Here is a 19,254-nt window from a genome sequence, read left to right as displayed (position 1 = left end):
GTAGACAATGGATTGTGTGGTGTGGTCTGGGTGAAAGCTGGAGGCATGTAGGTAGGAATAGCGGTCAGTAGGTTTCCGGTATAGGGTGGTGTTTATGTGACCATCGCTTATTAGCACTGTAGTGTCCAGGAAGTGGATCTCTTGTGTGGACTGGTCCAGGCTGAGGTTGATGGTGGGATGCAAATTGTTGAAATCATGGTGGAATTCCTCAAGGGCTTCTTTTCCATGGGTCCAGATGATGAAGATGTCATCAATGTCACGCAAGTAGAGTAGGGGCATTAGGGAACGAGAGCTGAGGAAGCGTTGTTCTAAGTCAGCCATAAAAATGTTGGCATACTGTGGGGCCATGCGGATACCCATAGCAATGCCGCTGATTTGAAGGTATACATTGTCCCCAAATGTGAAATAGTTATGGGTGAGGACAAAGTCACAAAGTTCAGCCACCAGGTTTGCTGTGATATTATCGGGGATAGTGTTCCTGATGGCTTGTAGTCCTTCTTTGTGTGGAATGTTGGTGTAGAGGGCTTCTATATCCACAGTGGCCAGGATGGTGTTTTCAGGAAGATCATCGATGGATTGTAGTTACCTCAGGAAGTCAGTGGTGCCTTGAAGATAGCTGGGAGTGCTGGTAGCATAGGGCCTGAGGAGGGAGTCTACATAGCCAGACAATCCTGCTGTCAGGATGCTAATGCCGGAGATGATGGGGCGTCCAGGATTTCCAGGTTTATGGATCTTAGGTAGCAGATAGAATACCCCAGGTTGGGGTTCCAGGGGTGTGTCTGTGCGGATTTGTTCTTGTGCTTTTTCAGGGAGTGTCTTGAGCAAATGCTGTAGTTTCTTTTGGTAACCCTCAGTGGGATCAGAGGGTAATGGCTTGTAGAAAGTGGTGTTGGAGAGCTGCCGAGCAGCCTCTTGTTCATATTCCGACCTATTCATGTCATTACACAAAGTAAAACTATTTCCTCTTGTTTATTTCCCCACACACACACTGTTCCTCAGACTTCTTGTTAACTGCTGGAAATGACCCACCTTGATTATCACTACAAAGGGTTTTCTCTTCCCCACACCCCCACTCTCCTGCTGGTAATAGCTCATCTTAAGTGCTCACTCTCCTTACAGTGTGCATGATAAACACCCATTTTTTTCATGTTCTGTGTGTATATAAATCTCCTCACTGTATTTTCCACTGAATGCATCCAATGAAGTGAGCTGTAGCTCATGAAAGCTTATGCTCAAATCAATTGGTTAGTCTCTAAGGTGCTGCAAGTACTCCTTTTCTTTCTCTGTATAGTCATAGTAATTTTTTTTAAATTACATCTGAAGTGCATCTGGACTGTGGTTTGGGAATGTCACACATTCAGCCTATCCCATAGTAACGAACCAACCTATGAACTCTAATAAGTAATAATGAAGAGGAAGTGTGGCCGAAACATACTCCATTCAGGATCTTTGGCCAAAAGAACCACAGCCTTTCTCATGAGATATGCCCCTTAAAGAAGCACAGTTTTCCGGGAGCCTGGGAAACTCCCAGTGATCTTGGACAAGAAATAAATTCAAGTGTTTATGATGACATAGCCAAAAAGACATTAGCATAAGCGAGTGCATGCTAACCTCAGGAGTTCTCAGCTTTCTTATGCTGTGAGCACATTGCTGCAAAACTTTGTGGTAAAAAATTAGTTTTCTTTTCAATCAGTCCCTTCTCTTGGAATTTCAAGAAGTAGCAGTAAGTGATGGTGTCTTTTACCTTCAGCTACTCAGGAAGCTGTGATCATGCCTTCATAATGCAGAGTTTCTGATTGGTCATCCATGCCTGTCATGTCCAGGCTACACTCTGATTAAAGTTAATCTACTTGGAAGGTGCAGCTATTGCAGAACAATCTACCTCTTCTGTGAGTAGATAATGCTTGTGCTCTAGGCTCTGCACTGGTTTCATGTTCATATGCAGGTTCAGCTCAAGCTGTTGATGATTATCTTTAAATTGTAGTGTCTGGGATGTGTTATCTAAGGTAAAACCTCTTACCCCATACTCAAATCAGCAGTCTGTTCCTGAGGTAAAGCCTCCAGGGTAGAGTGCAGAGTTTTCATATTTGAAGGCCTCCCATCTCAGGAATTTGCTCCCCTTGGCAGTCCACCAGCACCCAGGTCTAATGAGCTGCAGACATTTTCACTGGGATTAGCTTTTTGTCTCCTTTTTTATTTTTCCGTTTTAGCTTTTGCCTTTTTCATTCCCTGCCGATGAGAAGAAAATAATAAGTAAATGCTTTGGGCTTTTATGGCAGCTTCCCTGTGAGTATCTCAAAGTGCTTGTTCTTTAATATTCTCCATCGCAGTCAGTTTGTGTAATGGATCTTTTCCTTCCTCACATCCCCAATTTTGTAAATAATCATCTAGCTGCTATAGCCACTGGTGCTGAATAGATCCATTAATCAGTAAAAAAGTAAGTCAAATTTATATTGAACTATAATTTTTAGTAAGGCTTAATAAATCAATAATGGTTTAATGGTTTAATCAATTGCTATAGAGTGTAATAGTTCACTAGGTTGCTTATTAATCATGGCATATAACCATCTACCACACCTTCTACTTATGTTTATCGCTATTTGTAATACATACTACTCAATCTGCTCTATACTTGTAACATCTATTAATCATTAACCTTTGTAACTGATTATTAAATATAACCTTAATACAAAGTGTGATTGAAATGGCATACAGGTTAGAGTACCCGTACACAGGAGATAGATGAAATATTTGAGGAAAATATAACCTCACTAACGGTTGCATAAAAAACAGAACCTAAACTGAACTTTACAGTTTTGTTGGTGGTGGTGTTTGGTAAAATCTAGATAAATGGCTCTTTCCACTCATAGTGGCAGATGGTAAGGTCTCAAAACTGCTCCTACACCTTGCCTCCCTCACACACTTTTTATCTGTGGACAAACCTTCTGAGAAAGGCCAAGTATTGTGATAGCTTCTCCAGCACTGGGTATTCTCATAAGGTCCATGTAAGAAGCTTGCATCTTCCTTTCTTTTTTCTCTTAAGGTGGGTAGCTGGCCAGTCCTCCTTTCCCACTTGTTCTTTTGGGGGTTGTCTTCAATACCATTGCTGAATCATACTGAAGATTTGAGTTAACTAACACAGAGCTGGTCCTGGTCCTAACAGGCTTTAATCACAATGAGCAGGCCTAATGCTGGACACAACTTGTCCTGATCTACCCTGACCACAAAATAGTGATCAGCATCATGCTACCTTAGTCAGTCCTCTAGGATCATGAGCAGCCACAACAGAAATGTGTAGTGAAGACTGGCCCTCAGGAATGGGAGTCGGTATCCTTCCATTTTTCTGTAGCCAGACTCAGAAATGCCTGCTGTGTCCGGCTGCTTTCTGTGTCCAGCCCCCTTAGAACATTCATGTGTGCTGGATTTGAGTGCAATGGGCCCTGTTCTCTAAAGGTAGTGAGGGAGTGCAACACACAAGCCCCATCTAATCCTAAATCTAAAACTTGAATGGATCCAGAACAGATCATCCGGGGAGGTTAGAACATTTTTTAATGTTCCTTTCACACCAATATTTTTCATTTTTATGTCTCTACACTTCTGGGGTCCAGCCATGATTAGAAGCAGAATCCAAAATGTGACAAGAAAGACTTCTACACCAATTTTATAGATTCAGGAGGTTCAGATCAGTATCCTGATTTCTTAAGGCATAGCCAAACTGGAAGGAATCCCCAATCAACATGTTAGCGTGTTTCTATATATGGAATATATTGCTGTAAAGGGGAAGAGTCTTACTGAAGTTATCTACCAGAATACCCAAAATGTCCAGATATAGAATTTAGCACTATAAAAACTGTGAATCTGTTAAAAACAAATCAAACAAACAAACAAAAACTCAGTACTTGGAGAGATTTTACCTGTGGGGCAAATAGTGCCCATTCCTAGCAGGCATGGAAGGTGCTGAACACAGTTAAAGAATGGTGGTTTCTACGCTGCAGGAACTCTATAATTAGTTTCCCACTGCTTGTAATCTGGGGAGAGGCAGGGTTTGTGGTAAGGCAAGGACAGGTTTGGGAGGGGAAAGGGCTATATCCGGTGAATATATGACTATGCAGACCCACTAGCCAAACTCAGCTCAGGGTGTGAGAGTAGTAGGGACATACAGAAAAACTGAAGGGCCTAATGTAGTCCTGAGACAGGGTATACTGGGGCTGCTCCTGTCAACCACTGCAGTAGCCCACAGGCCCTCCATGCCCATTTACTCAGGCTTGATGGTGCAGTAATAATAAGTAATAATTACTGTTTGCATAAAGCATTTCACCCTACAATGGAGAATTAAGTGAGACAATCCTGTTGGTGTTTGGCGTAAAGTCAGAGGATGATTGAGGCATCTCTGTCATCTGCTAAATTCTACTTAGAATTCCATATGTTTAAATAAGGGACTTGTTGCTGGTTTACCCTGAAACATCACCCTTTCTCAGTTAAGCAGAGCTTAATGAAAAACAAATCTATCAGATTTGTGAGCAACATCATCCTCTCTTACTGTTATGCTCATAAAAATAAAGAAAAAAAGTAGAACCCAGTCACAGATTTTTAAGAGATTGTGGGTCTGGAAGTGGGAAGCAAAAGTGGATGGGAATCTGGGAGGCAGTGACCATGAGTTGGTCGAGTTCAGGATCCTGACATAGGGAAGAAAGGTAAGCAGCAGCATACGGACCCTGGACTTCAGGAAAGCAGACTTCGACTCCCTCAGGGAACTGATGGGTAGGATCCCCTCGGGGAATAACATGACGGGGAAAGGAGTCCAGGAGAGTTGGCTGTATTTCAAGGAATCCCTATTGAGGTTACAGGGACAAACCATCCCGATGTGTCAAAAGAATAGTAAATATGGCAGGCGACCAGCTTGGCTTAACGGTGAAATCCTTGCGGATCTTAAACATAAAAAAGAAGCTTACAAGAAGTGGAAGATTGGACAAAGGACCAGGGAAGAGTATAAAAATATTGCTCGGGCATGTAGGAATGAAATCAGGAGGGCCAAATCACACCTGGAGCTGCAGCTAGCAAGAGATGTTAAGAATAACAAGAAGGGTTTCTTCAAGTATATTGGCAACAAGAAGAAAGCCAAGGAAAGTGTGGGCCCCTTACTGAATGAGGGAGGCAACCTAGTGATAGAGGATGTGGAAAAAGCTAATGTACTCAATGCTTTCTTTGCCTCTGTCTTCACGAACAAGGTCAGCTCCCAGACTGCTGCGCTGGACAACACAGAATGGGGAGTAGGTGGCCAGCCCTCTGTGGAGAAAGAGGTGGTTAGAAAAGCTGGATGTGCACAAGTCCATGGGGCCGGAAGCGTTGCATCCGAGAGTGCTAAAGGAATTGGCGGCTGTGATTGCAGAGCCATTGGCCATTATCTTTGAAAACTCGTGGCAAACGGGGGAAGTCCCGGATGACTGGAAAAAGGCTAATGTAGTGTCAATCTTTAAAAAAGGGAAGAAGGAGGATCCTGGGAACTACAGGCCAGTCAGCCTCACCTCAGTCCCTAGAAAAATCATGGAGCAGGTCCTCAAGGAATCTATCCTGAAGCACTTAGAGGAGAGGAAAGTGATCAGGAACAGTCAGCATGGATTCACCAAGGGAAGGTCATGCCTGACTAATCTAATCGCCGTCTATGATAAGATTACTAGTTCTGTGGATGAAGGGAAAGCAGTGGATGTATTGTTTATTGACTTTAGCAAAGCTTTTGACACGGTCTCCCACAGTATTCTTGTCAGCAAGTTAAAGAAGTATGGGCTGGATGAATGCATTATAAGGTAGGTAGAAAGTTGGCTAGATTGTGAGGCTCAACGGGTAGTGATCAATGGCTCCATGTCTAGTTGGCAGCCGGTATCAAGTGGAGTGCCCCAGGGGTCGGTCCTGGGGCCGGTTTTGTTCAATATCTTCATAAATGATCTGGAGGATGGTGTGGATTGCACTCTCAGCAAATTTGCAGATAATACTAATAATAATTATGCAGATAATACGCTGGAGGGCAAGGATAGGATACAGAGGGACCTAGACAAATTGGAGGATTGGGCCAAAAGAAATCTGATGAGGTTCAATAAGGATAAGTGCAGGGTCCTGCACTTAGGACAGAAGAACCCAATGCACAGCTACAGACTAGGGACCGAATGGCTAGGCAGCAGTTCTGCGGAAAAGGACCTAGGGGTGACAGTGGATGAGAAGCTGGATATGAGTCAACAGTGTGCCCTTATTGCCAAGAAGGCCAATGGCATTTTGGGATGTATAAGTAGGGGCATAGCCAGCAGATCGAGGGACGTGATCGTTCCCCTCTATTCAACATTGGTGAGGCCTCATCTGGAGTACTGTGTCCAGTTTTGGGCCCCACGCTACAAGAAAGATGTGGATAAATTGGAGAGAGTCCAGCGATGGGCAACAAAAATGATTAGGGGTCTGGAGCACATGACTTATGAGGAGAGGCTGAGGGAACTGGGATTGTTTAGTCTGCAGAAGAGAAGAATGAGGGGGGATTTGATAGCTGCTTTCAACTATCTGAGAGGTGGTTCCAAAGAGGATGGATCGAGACTATTCTCAGTGGTAAAAGATGACAGGACAAGGAGTAATGGTCTCAAGTTGCAGTGGGGGAGGTTTAGGTTGGATATTAGGAAAAACTTTTTCACTAGGAGGGTGGTGAAACCCTGGAATGCGTTACCTAGGGAGGTGGTAGAATCTCCTTCCTTAGAAGTTTTTAAGGTCAGGCTTGACAAAGCCCTGGCTGGGATGATTTAATTGGGGATCAGTCCTGCTTTGAGCAGGGGGTTGGACTAGATGACCTCCTGAGGTCCCTTCCAACCCTGATATTCTATGATTCTAAGTCTGTCCCCACAGGAAGGGATGTAGCAGCTTCGAGGAAAGCTCCAATGCCTCTCCTGCTGCAGTTTTGAAACTCGGGCTATGCCTACACTTTGAGTTAGGGATGTAATTTCTAGCTTAAATAGACCTACTCGTGCTAGCTCCGACCGTGCTAGCACCCTCAAATAATAGTGTAGCCATTGTCGTATGGGCAGCGGTGAGCAGTGGCACAGGCTAGCTGCCCTGTATAGATACCCACAGGGCCTAGGCATTTTTGTATTCAGGGAGGCTGGCCAGTGCCACCCCTTGCAGCTAGCTGCCAGTGCGTCCGTGGCTACTATCTGTAGAATGCTAGCATGATTGGAGCCAGCATGAGTCTCTATGTGAGCTGGGAATCACATCCCCAGCTCCATGTGTAGATGATACCTAAGCATGTTTTATAATGAGAAATTGCATTCTCTTCTTTAATAATTATATCCTAGTAGAACTGAATTAATACACATGAAGATACAACCTCTGTCCTGAAGAGATATTGTTACAGTAAAAGTACTTTTTTTCACCCTCTAAAATGTAGGAAAACTATTGCATCCTTCAACTATTCTTCTTAGATTTCAAATGCTTTGGGGTGTGGATTGTTTCTCCATCTGTGTTTGAACAGTACCTGCCACAATGGGGCCTTGTTTCCGATTAGGGCCTTAGGGTGCTATTGCAATATAAATATTAAATAATATTTTGTAGTCCTTCATGTGTTTGAAAGCACATTGCCTCTGGCCTGATTCCCTTGGCCACAGTGAAGATTCTTTTTATTTCTGTGACTACACAACTTGTGGGTTGTTTTTTTTAATTAACATGTATAATGGGAAAGAGAGATGGAATCTCCGTGATAACAAAGGGAATAAGAGAGGCCTTGTGCAACCAAACACCTGAAGTGAGAGTCTTCTTATATGGCAACTGCTCTCTGGAGAAAATGTTCCTATTTCACAAATGCAGCCTCACCAGAAAGTTATAGTTGATTACGTGATGACACTATGGGAACTGGCCCTTTTAACCAATTGGGTTCAGTTAAGTGCGCAAATGAACTGAAGCCAAGGATATGTACTTCTCTGAGTTACATCGGGCACAATCCAACAACCCAAACCAGTGCAAAAGGGTGGAGCAAAAGCTGACATTGAACCATGGACAATTTATGTTTTTGGAGATATTCACATAGGAATTAATCAATCTATCCTACGTTTTCATGCCATTTGAAAGCAAATTGATGGACTAGGTAGATCTGCTCTCAGTTATACCATGAAAATCCAGAGTAACTCTATTGACCTCAGGGAAATTACTGTGGAGTTACATGGGTGTAACTGGGAGCAGAATTTGACCTTACATTTGAGTTATGTCACAAATCTTATTCAAAATTAAGGAAAACAATTCCGTAGAACCCTGATTATCGAAAAATCATGAGTAACCCCAGAAACCCCAGGATAATCAGATGTTCAGATAATCAGGGAAGCTGGCCAACAACCTTTGAAGTCTGGGCTCAAGGTCTAGGGATCTTGAGCCCAGACTTCAAAGGCTACTAACTGACTCCCAAGATTATTGTCAGTCAGCTGGGATCCCCAAGGACAGCTGGGTCAACAGGAGGTGGCAGCAGCTGCACTCCAGGCCTTTCGCGCTTAAGCACATAAGTCTTTAGGCACTGGTCAGGCTTCAGCACAGACAGCTTTCAAACTGACTTTCAGCATTCACACATCTGATTTTGACCATCAGCAGCTGTGGGAAGATCTAGAAAATGATATTGATTTTTTTCTAACCTGACATATTATTAACTGAGAACGTACCTCAGCCCAGACCCTCCTCAGAATGCAGCTGCAACAAATGATCCTGTAACTACAAATATGTCAAAACCAAAAATAAATATCCATGAGTTTCTATGGCAGCAGCAGCAGCAACGACACTGCAAGAGAGACCTACTAACATGCAGAACTACTTAAAGTAGAAACTTAAAGAGAGGAGTCAACAGCGCGATGTTTTTTCTGAGGCTGTACTTGCCAGAGTTTGACTGAATTCTACTGCAGCCTTGAAGTTGCTGATCCAGAAAGCACTCCCATATTCACAGCAGGAAGTTACTGTCTTAAAGCTACAAGTGTGTCAAATATGACAAACTCTAATACAAAATGCCTGTGTTATCGGATCAAATTTGGTGCTGAATCCTGGTCACGTGCTACTTGAGGCATGGTGCGCATATGCTAAGAAGGCGATCAGTGCTCTATTTTACAAAGCCTTATATATACAAACGTCACCTGTAGAGCCAGATTGGTGCCCAAGAAGTCCTCTTATATTCTTTGTGGTTCCCATGCAAGGCCAGAAACAGATCAGGGGATGCAGATTGCTTGAAGGGGAAACTGGAAGGGAGGGGTAACAGTTGAAGTATCTGGGTGAGCAAGGAAGATTATATAGTTTTCACCTTTCCCCTGCATGGAAGGGATTGTGCCTTAGCTAAACAAGCACAGTTCCTTCAAGAGCCTCTCTGGGGCAGGATGGCTGCACCTTGCCTCCAACTTTGAGCTGTAGGTAAAATTTAATATCAAATATATACTCAGCTTGTAAATTGCTTGCAGGTTTTAGGGGTTTTTTGATGCATTATGAAGATCAGTGAACTAAGCATGGGGTTGGGGGCTCAGAACTCTTCATTTCTGATCCAAGCTCTGGAAAAGGCTCCTTGTGTGTAGTGTTAGGCAAGTCAGTCAGCTTCTCTGGGCATCAGTTTTCCACATCTATAAAACAGGAATAAATATCATTCACTCCATTTTACAGATGGGGGACTGAGGCACAGACAGTAAATGACCTGCTCAACTTCACACAGGAAGTCTGAGGCAGCGCTAAGAACTGAAATCAGGACTTCTAAGTCCCAGTCTAGTGCCCTAACCACAAGGAAACCCTTTGTCTTGAAATGTTTTACAAATAGTAATTAATTCCAACACGCTGGTGATGCAGGTAAATATTACTATGCTATCTAATATATGAGAGAGCTGAGGAACAGAGACGTTATGTGACTTGTCCAAGGACTCCCAGGAAGTCCATAGAAGAGAATCCCAGATGCCCTATGTCCCATCTACTGTCATGTGAATTTCTGTGCAGTTCTGAGTCTAGAAGCATATAAACACAGAAGTCAGAGAAAAGATGAGAATTACAGTAGTGTTATATTGCATCCTGAAAGCAGAAACCAGGCTCTCCAAGCCATGTTTGTCCTTAGAGAGTGAAGGCAGCTGGCTGTTGTGGGGAAGGTGTGATGTAAGTTTGTGTAGAAGTAAAGTCTGGTAAGAAAACATCTTGTTTAGCTTCAATCCCATAAGTGATATGATTTTTTACCATCTGTATACTGAATTAAGACAAGAGAGGCCTCAATAAACAAGATTCTGAAGAAATCAGAAAGAATAGATGTTTCAAAGGCTAAATTAACAGAAAAGTATTTAAGCTTAAGAAAGAAGTACTGGCTCTCAAGGAATTTAAGCAGCCTTTGTTTTTGCAGTGAATAATAAATATATGCACTCATTTGCCAAATATGATCATATTCACACTTTTCAGTTGCGGAGCACCTTCCATTTGAGGCTATCAAAGCACTTGTACAAACATTAATGACTAACATGTCACAACACTACCGTATCATATTTTAGTGATATCTACAGTTGGAGATTTTATAAATTATAGCCAGTTTATGATATTATTTGCCATTGAGGGAAAGGAGTTTTCCTCCCTGTATTTGTATTATCCTTTATTCTGCATGCTACGATTAACACTAAATATGGAAGTTACTGTTGGTTTTGGTCTGCTCTGGACAGCCCAGTTGGAGAACTGCTTTTCCCTGGATGAATAAGTGCCAGAATCAGATAATAATTAAAGCACATTTTGTTATCAGATGGATTTTAATAATATTTGTGCTCTAAGGAGGGACCATAAACTATACCTATCCACGTTTTACATGTAGGGAACTTAAGGCAGATGGCTTAATGACTTGCAAAAGTCATACAGCAGGATAGTGACACATCTCCTAATAGAAGCTACCTCGAGCTGTGGTGAATTTTCCACCACTTGAAGTCTTTAAATCAAGACTGGATATCTTTCCAAAAGATATGCTATAGCCAAACCAGAAGTTAAAGGGTTGATGCAGAAATTACAGGATGAGGTTCTATGGTCTGTGTAATGCAAGAGGTGAAAGTAGATAATCATAACGGTCCCTTCTGCTTCTGGCCTTGAAGTCAATGAATCTTCTGACTCCCACATCTGTGATATAACCACCAAGCAGTTTTTCCCTTCTAAAGTGTATGTTCAAGGAGTTTTATGAAACAATAAAGGAGTAAAGGTTTTGGCTAGAATAAACTATTCTGGACAGAAAGGGGCAGACATGGAAGGATTTTTCAGTCTGCTCCTTCATTTCTGAATATCCCATAGCACACAGTGAACATTAGCAGAGGCTTGCAGGAAATAGTGTAAGCATTTGCAGAAACTTATGAAAACTAACAAAAACCTTCAAAAATATTTCTGAGATTCCAAGCTACTTTTTCAGCAAACAAAACCACAAGTTGATAGCCTGTAGAGACTAGTGCAAATTTAGTCCTAAGAAGGAAGATTTTTGGACCACACAAACCATGGTCTCTTCTGAATACAATCTGGCTAAATAATAATCCTTGCTGTAGTTCTGAATGTGAAGAGGACAATGAAATGGATACATTAGAATGTGGGAATAGGTAACTGAAAGAGGAGACTGAAAGAAATAAATGCTTAATGTATACTCAAGAGGCCAGATCTTCAGCTGGTGTAAATTAGTATAGCTCCTTTATAAAAGTATTTTTTTTCCAGTGGCTATGTAGATTTACACCAGTCAGCATCTACACCAAATATGATAAACAAAACCCAAAGTGAAAGCTATGACCTTGATATCTGAGATATATTTCCATAATAACCCAATAGGAGCCCGTTTAACAGCTGTGTGACTCAGACTTTAAGAAAAACAAGACAAGGCCAGATAAACAAACCTATCACTCTCATTTAACTTGGCATTTCATGATGGTTCTCTCCTATGCTCACAAAAGCCACTGTGCAAGAACAAGAAATGGGAAATATAGAGGAAAATGTACAACTGAAGACACTGAAATAACAGGTGAATGCCTCACCAATTACAGGACAAAAGGAAACATTTAATTAAAAAATGAATTGCCCACAACATTCCATTGACAATACATCATAGAAATGACTGGCCACAAGAGTATGCAGAGCTTGAGGGCTTACTTTAATAAAATGCTCCATGAATTAAAAAATAAACCAGCAGAAATAAATCTTGCATAGTGAGCTCCATAACAAACTAGCAATGATTTTCAAACTAGGAATACTACAGATATATAGTGATACTAAAGAAATACCTTTGTTAAATAAACACATCAAACTGACTAGAAACAGAGTAAACATTCCCATGAACTGTGTCTCACATTACAAGTTGTAGGGGCAATTTCTTCCCTGCTTTCAAAGGAGGTTCACCAAGGATGCATTTGACCCAGCAAGCAATTTATCATATCCTTTCTGTGAACAAACTGACCAAATAAAGATTGCATTTAGACTGCAGTTCATAGGGCATCATTTTCAAATACAGACTCCCAAATTATGTCTTTGATTTTAATAGCTCGGTATTTGCTTGCACAAATCAGATCATTAGATATCTAACGTTGCCTGATTGCATGTGCATATGTGGGTTTGCACATGCTAAACTGTAGATGCAAATTCAGAGACTGCCTGAAAATTAGTCCTATAGAAATTAGAGATGGGAGCTGGTTACCCCACCCCATTTCACTTTGGATGTGCCACAGATGGCCCAGACCACATTATTCTCCAGAACAGAAACCAGTTTACAATTTATGCACTACTTAAATCTTCTGTATTTGTCTGCCTTGCCTCCTCCACTTGCCATTTTAGATCCTTGCTGATGTTTTGAACTTCTAATAATGGCCTCTTCCCTTGCTGGAGCTTGGTAGGATTTAGGTGCTACACTACCACTCCCTCTTTCAATACAGTCAGTGCCATATCCAGGTCTGAAGCTTGAACGAAAGAGGTCAAAGGAAGTTGAAGACTGCAGCTGATACAAGAATTGTCCACCCCAACCTTCCCAGGAAAAAGTAAATTGAAGAAAGGGCACAGTTAGCAAAAAAAAAGGTCAACTTCAGGAGATGGCTTCTTGAAAAGGTGCCTAGGAAATCCTTGCTTTTCTGTAGGAAGATATTGAAAACTTCATAAAGAAAGCACAATTGAAGAAACTAAATCTAATTCTCAGCTTGCGGAATGAAGCACCTTCAGCAAATGAAACCGGCTGAAACACAACTTGAGAAGATGACACTGATCTGCTACCAAGGAGGCAGTCTCTCTGGTCCACAACCAAGAAAACAAACTTCTTGATTCTAATGCCAAGAACAGTAGTTCTGATGCAATAAAATGGGAGCAGGCCTGATAACTGCCTGATCAATAATCAAAGGGATTTTACAAGACCAAGATACTTATTCTGTTATCCTTCTACTGGAAGCAATGGGAAGGTGACTTTGAAAAGTAGTAAATCCAAAGGTGGAAACGATAATAAAAGAGGAAGCAGACAGCAACATTTTGCCTTGAAGAAGGAAAACGTGCTCCACGAAGGAGAAAGTTATCACATCAACCTGTAATGTTACCACATCAACCTGACTATATCATCCTGCCTGATGTTATTCTTCATGGATATTTTTGCCTGTCAGAAAATCCTCTTTGCACCATGTCAGTCAAAATGGAAGCTGCAGAAAGAGAGAGAGGTTCCAGGGAAATGAATAGAGGGTGTGGTCCCCACAATTCAGAATTTTTGGTGGTCATTTGGCTTTTCAAGTGGAATTTGAGGAGAGATTTTTATTGGTGGGTTCAATGAATGATAAGCCAATGGAGCCATACCAATTTATACTATCTCAGGATCTGGCCCATACTGTTTGGAATTAAGTCATAGGAATTTGCAGGTGGTACATTAGTCAAAAGAAAAACAAATAAAAAGACAACTAACAGCAACTGGATTTGAAGGTAAAGCAAGGAAAACAAGCTGTTGAATGTGAAAGTTTATGCTCAATGGGAGAAAAAAATCCATTTTGAGCTAAATACTGCATCTGTTTAAAATTGAGAATAGTATTTGTTAGCAAATAGTGAGCCACTGGAAAGAGATCAGATATATAATTGTGTTGCAGAATTCAGCAATAGTTTGCATAATACAGAGAAAAAATATTTATTTTTCATTGAAGGTGGGAGTGAAATGAAAGCCAAAAAGTGTGAATGAAAAAAGGACAATTTAATTACATTACATTAATTAACGAGACCAAGAAAGTGTGTGAGTATAATAGGCAGTATAGCTTTATTGTATCTTGTTTCACTTGGAGTTTTAAAATGGCTACCTCTTTTCTAAGTTGTTCCTTTTCATGGTTCACATCTTTACATAACGGCCCTTTTTTTTTTTTCTGAAGTGGCATATTTTGCACACATTTTAAATGTTTTTGAGGAGATAGTTTGTACAAGTCATTCAGTTTTTCCTGAAAGCTCAGTCACTCATCTAAGCAGAACCTAGAGTGGTATTCATTGAGGATAATAGGGAGTGGGGGAAGAAATGGTCATGTACAAGGAGACTACATCTGGATGAGAAAGAGACTCCCCTGCCCTTGGAAATGGCATGAGGTACGCTATGCCTTATCACTGAAGGCAAATTGGCCCTGGCTCCTGCAGAAGTACACATGGTGTAGGAGGTACAAGGAGTGCACATTATAGGCCTGACATGCACGGGAAGGAGACAGAGAACTGTACAATTCACATTGCCCTCTATTGCCACAATTGGCACAGCCTAGCACTGTAGGAAGTTTGTGGTGCCCTGACAGGACCATTCAAACTTCATTAGGTGTTCAGAGAAGATCCGCAAGTACTGGTAAGATAAACTTATTTTATCAAATGTAGTCATGTATATTGTGATCATCATCACTTTATAAATAAGGAATAAAACTCCTCCTACAGTTCCCCTCCTCTTGAAGCTCTCTGATGTCTGTATTACTAGCATTTTCTATTCTTGCTGGTTGATCTTGAAACTGAATTTGAAGATTATCAATTCCCTCCCTCAGTCTTCTTTTCTCAGGATTACACATGCTCAGTTTTTTTTTTTTAATCTTTCCTCATAGGTCAGGTTTTCTAAACCTTTTATCATTTGGTTGCTGTCTTCTGAATTCTCTCCACTATGTTTTTGAATTCTCTCCACATGTTTCTTAAAGTGTGGTGCCCAGAACTGGACAGTACACCAGCTGAGGTTTCACCAGTGCTAAGCAGAGTAGGACAGTTTCCTCCTGTGTCTTATATGTGAGAAATTGGTTAATACGCTTGAGAATATTAGCCTTTTTTGCAAATACATCACTTTGTTGGCTCATATTTAATTTGTAATGCCCAGTAACCCCAAGCTCCTTTTCAGCAGTATTACTGCTTAGCCAGTTATTCCCCATTTTGTAATAGTGCATTTGATTTTTGCTTTCTAAGTGTAGAACTTTGCCCTTATCTTTACTAATTCCATCTTGTTGATTTTTAGACCAATTCTCCATTTGATCAATTCATTTTAAATTCTAATTCTGTCCTCCAAAGTTCTTGCAACCCCTCCCAGCTTGGTGTCATCTGCAGATTTTATAAGCATAGTCTTCACTCCATTATCCAAGTCATTAATAAAAATATTGAATAGTACCCAGCATAGGTACTGACTCTGTGGGTGCTTCGGGGCTGGAGCAATCACAGGGAAAAATTGGTCGGTGCTCTGCACCCACCGGCAGCTCCCCATCCTGCCCCCCTGCCCCACCTCACCTCTGCCTCCTCCCCTGAGCATGCCGTGTCCCCGCTTCTCCCCCTAGCTCCCAGTGCTTGCTGCCATGAAACAACTTCACAAAGGAAAGAAACAAATATCCTCAACTACTGTGTATGAATCTGTTTGAAGAATATAACCCTATCTTTCAAATCCATTATCAGATTTAAATAAAAACATGTAAAATGAATCTGCCAGTAAGTGACAATAGTATGAAGTAGTACTGAGGAACTATGATATGCCAAGAGCACTTTTCTTTTGATCCCACCAGCTGTGATTGTAAAACAGATAATGGGTACATCTTTGTGTATTTTCAGTGTATAGTGACTAAATAGCACTTTAACTGTTTGTATATCGTGCACAATTTTAGGAGTTTCTAGTGCTATATCTAGTTTTATATATTTACAGCCAGTCATGCAGCACTTTTGTCACAATAAAACAAGTGTTTAGAAAATGCCAATTTTCTATATGTACAAATAAAGAAATTAATATTATTAACACTAAGTAAGAATGGCCGTTAAGAATAAAATTATTTGATAAAATTCCCTTCAGTGGGATTTCAGTTCTGCTCGCAGTGGAATAAATGTGAGGCTTTTACCATTAACATAATCAGGACAAAACGCAGATATTCTTTTGTGGCTTGATTCAAAGCCCAGTGAATTCAGTGGGGGTCTACTAATGTCAAGGGGTTGTGGATGAAGCCCTGTATGAGTATAGCCCCATACTGTATCCATACTATAAACATGATTTTTTTATTTAAATGGCAATTTTTATCTGCTGCCTGCCTGGTGTTTGGTCTTCTGCTTCTTCTGTCACAGTCTGGGGCAAATGCTCCTATATTTTCCCTCAATGTTCCAGCAAGCGCACCCAATCTCAGGCTTCCAGCTCTCCAGCTTTTGACTCTCCTAAATGGAGACACACATCCCTCTCCCTTCTGACAGGGGGTATTACCAGTCTGCACAGGTCCCTCCCCACACTCTGTTAAACCCAGCAGAGACAGGCTGCCCAAGCAGGATCTACTTGCTTTCTCTGTAGAGATGTGTAACATGTGTAATAGCTACAGTTATAAGGTACCACACATGGTTCCTATGAAAACCTACTTTATTCTTAAGCATTCCAGAGAAAGCCTATTAAAAACAATAAAAGAACCTACACAATGCTAATAGGCTTACCAGAGATAACCTAACATGGATTCTGGCAGGAGCAGTCCTTCAAACCCTCACCCAAGAGGATTCCTTGTGGTTACTATTTCATCACAGCTTCAGCTCAGAACAAACATACTTCTAACATGTTTAGCCCACTCTTCATACAGTTCAGGGATCTTTGATCTGGAGTTTCCAGGAGCAGGTAATTAGTGGACAGGGAGTTTTCCTCCTTGAGGGTGTGGCTTAAAGGGGAGTATCTGAAATGGGATGCTTGCATTCCCCAGATACTCCCTAGGAAATCCGCTTCAGAGGTATTGTTCCAAAGAGTCCCTTCAAATTCCTAAGAGTTTTCAGTGATTACATTAGGGAGACAAGCTGGGTGTGGTAATAGATGTGGCCAGGATCGACACCTCCCTACTGGCACCATGGTAGAAGATCAACACCTTGAACACCTTCCCAATTCCCCATATCTCATTCGTCCTGAGGGGATCTGCCTTGGCGAAGGTACCTCTGAACATGATGTTTCTTCCCCAGAGGGCCAGCAATGAACTGGTGTACATCTCACACAGGCAAGGCAGCACCAATATCCCTTGAATGGGTGATCTGTGCGACATTGCCATGTTCACTCATGCCTTCCGCCTTCTGACGTGCCCGCATGCCACGATGAAAAACATCATGGTGAGTGCTCTGCAGGATGCCGTCTAGAAGCAAATCACCAGGACCCCTTCCAACCAAGATGTCACCACCTACCTAAGTGGCTTGGTGGAAGGTGAATTTGGAAGAGACAGTGGGGACTTTGCTTCGCTCTGGCTTGTGCCCACAATGCAATAGGACAACTGGAGAAGCATATTGGCTGCCACTGGACATGGTGCTAGAAATGCCAGGAGCTAGGAGTCCTGGTGCCACAGGTGAAGAATACAGATCACACTATCATCATTCCAAGAGCTAGAACTATGCTGGAGAGGACCCTGAAGAATGCCATCTGCTGCCAGTACATGGAAAACCTGAAACGGAAGCCGGACCAGGACAAGGCATTTCAGGTGACATGCAAGTGAGACCCCAGCAACCACTTCCTCCCCGGGGCCAGCTTCTTCCGATTTGCCAACTGGAGGTTCATCCGCAGGGCCCGGATCAACTGCATTCCACTGAACGGAACCATCCACTATGGGAATCAGAACAAGCGATGCAGGAAGTGCGATTACACCAACGAGATGCTACCCCATGTCCTTTATAGCTGCAAGCCCCATTCAAGAGCTTGGCAGCTATGACACAATGCCATCCGAGATCACCTGGCCAGAGCCATCCTGCCACCCAGGGGGAAGGTTGCTGTAAACTCCGCCATCCCCAGAACCGACAGCCAGCTGCGACCGGACATCGTCATCACCAACGAGGACTGGAAGAAGAGCATGATGGTGGACATCACAGCACCATTCAAGAACAGGACCCCAGACTTCCACAATGCCCGAGCTTGAAAGGTAGAGAAATATGCCCCTCTGGCCAAAACCCTGAGAGCTAAGGGTTACCAGGTCCAGACACATGTGCTGATCGTCAGAGCCTTAGGCAGATGAGCGAGTGCTGAGAGAATGAGCGAGTGCTGAGAGAATGTGGAATCAGTCCATGCTATGCTCAGCTGATTCGGCAGCTCATGGTGACAGATGCCATCAGGTGATCGAGGGACATCCACATAGAACACATCACCAGACATTGGCAATACCAGGAGGGATGATCTTGAGTGCCGATGAGAAGTGTAGTCAGGAAAGTAACAAATACTTTCCTCATGGATTGTATTTTCTAAATGGGCAACCAACCTAATTCTTAATTACTGAGGGACAATAGCCACTCATTGATATATTTTGCTTTCCACAACAAAAACTCTGTACAACTTTTGATGAGTGATGTACCTGAATATTTGGATTCTAATATCTAAACCGTATTGTTAAATCTATTCACCTAAATGTGGGTTATTATTGATTATGTACTCTATGTATGATATGACTTTTAAAAACTGACTTTATATTTGTTGATAATCTAAGCACTATACCCAGATGTACAGACACTCTTTTCCCAACTTATGTATTATATCATTTTTTTAAACATTAGCTTTAATAAAACTTTTAAATCTATTATTGAGCAAACTTCTGTTGCTGAGAGAGAGAGAAGCTTTTGAGTTTACACAGAGCTCTTTGGAGATTGCATTAGTAAGTCTCCTATAGGAGGTACATAGGTACAATAGCGTACACAAAATTGCATTTTTAATACAATGTACCCAAAGGTATTAACCCGAATTCAATAAGGTAAAACTTTATTGAATTAAGTTAATCCTAAACTATAACTAGCACCCCAAACCCAGGACAAACCTAGTTTTTGTTTTGTTAAGATCATGGAATGTGTATTCCTTAC

Source organism: Lepidochelys kempii, chromosome 4 (assembly GCF_965140285.1).
Source record: "Lepidochelys kempii isolate rLepKem1 chromosome 4, rLepKem1.hap1, whole genome shotgun sequence".
NCBI lineage: Eukaryota > Metazoa > Chordata > Testudines > Cheloniidae > Lepidochelys > Lepidochelys kempii.
Note: the sequence above shows the minus strand (reverse complement) of the source record.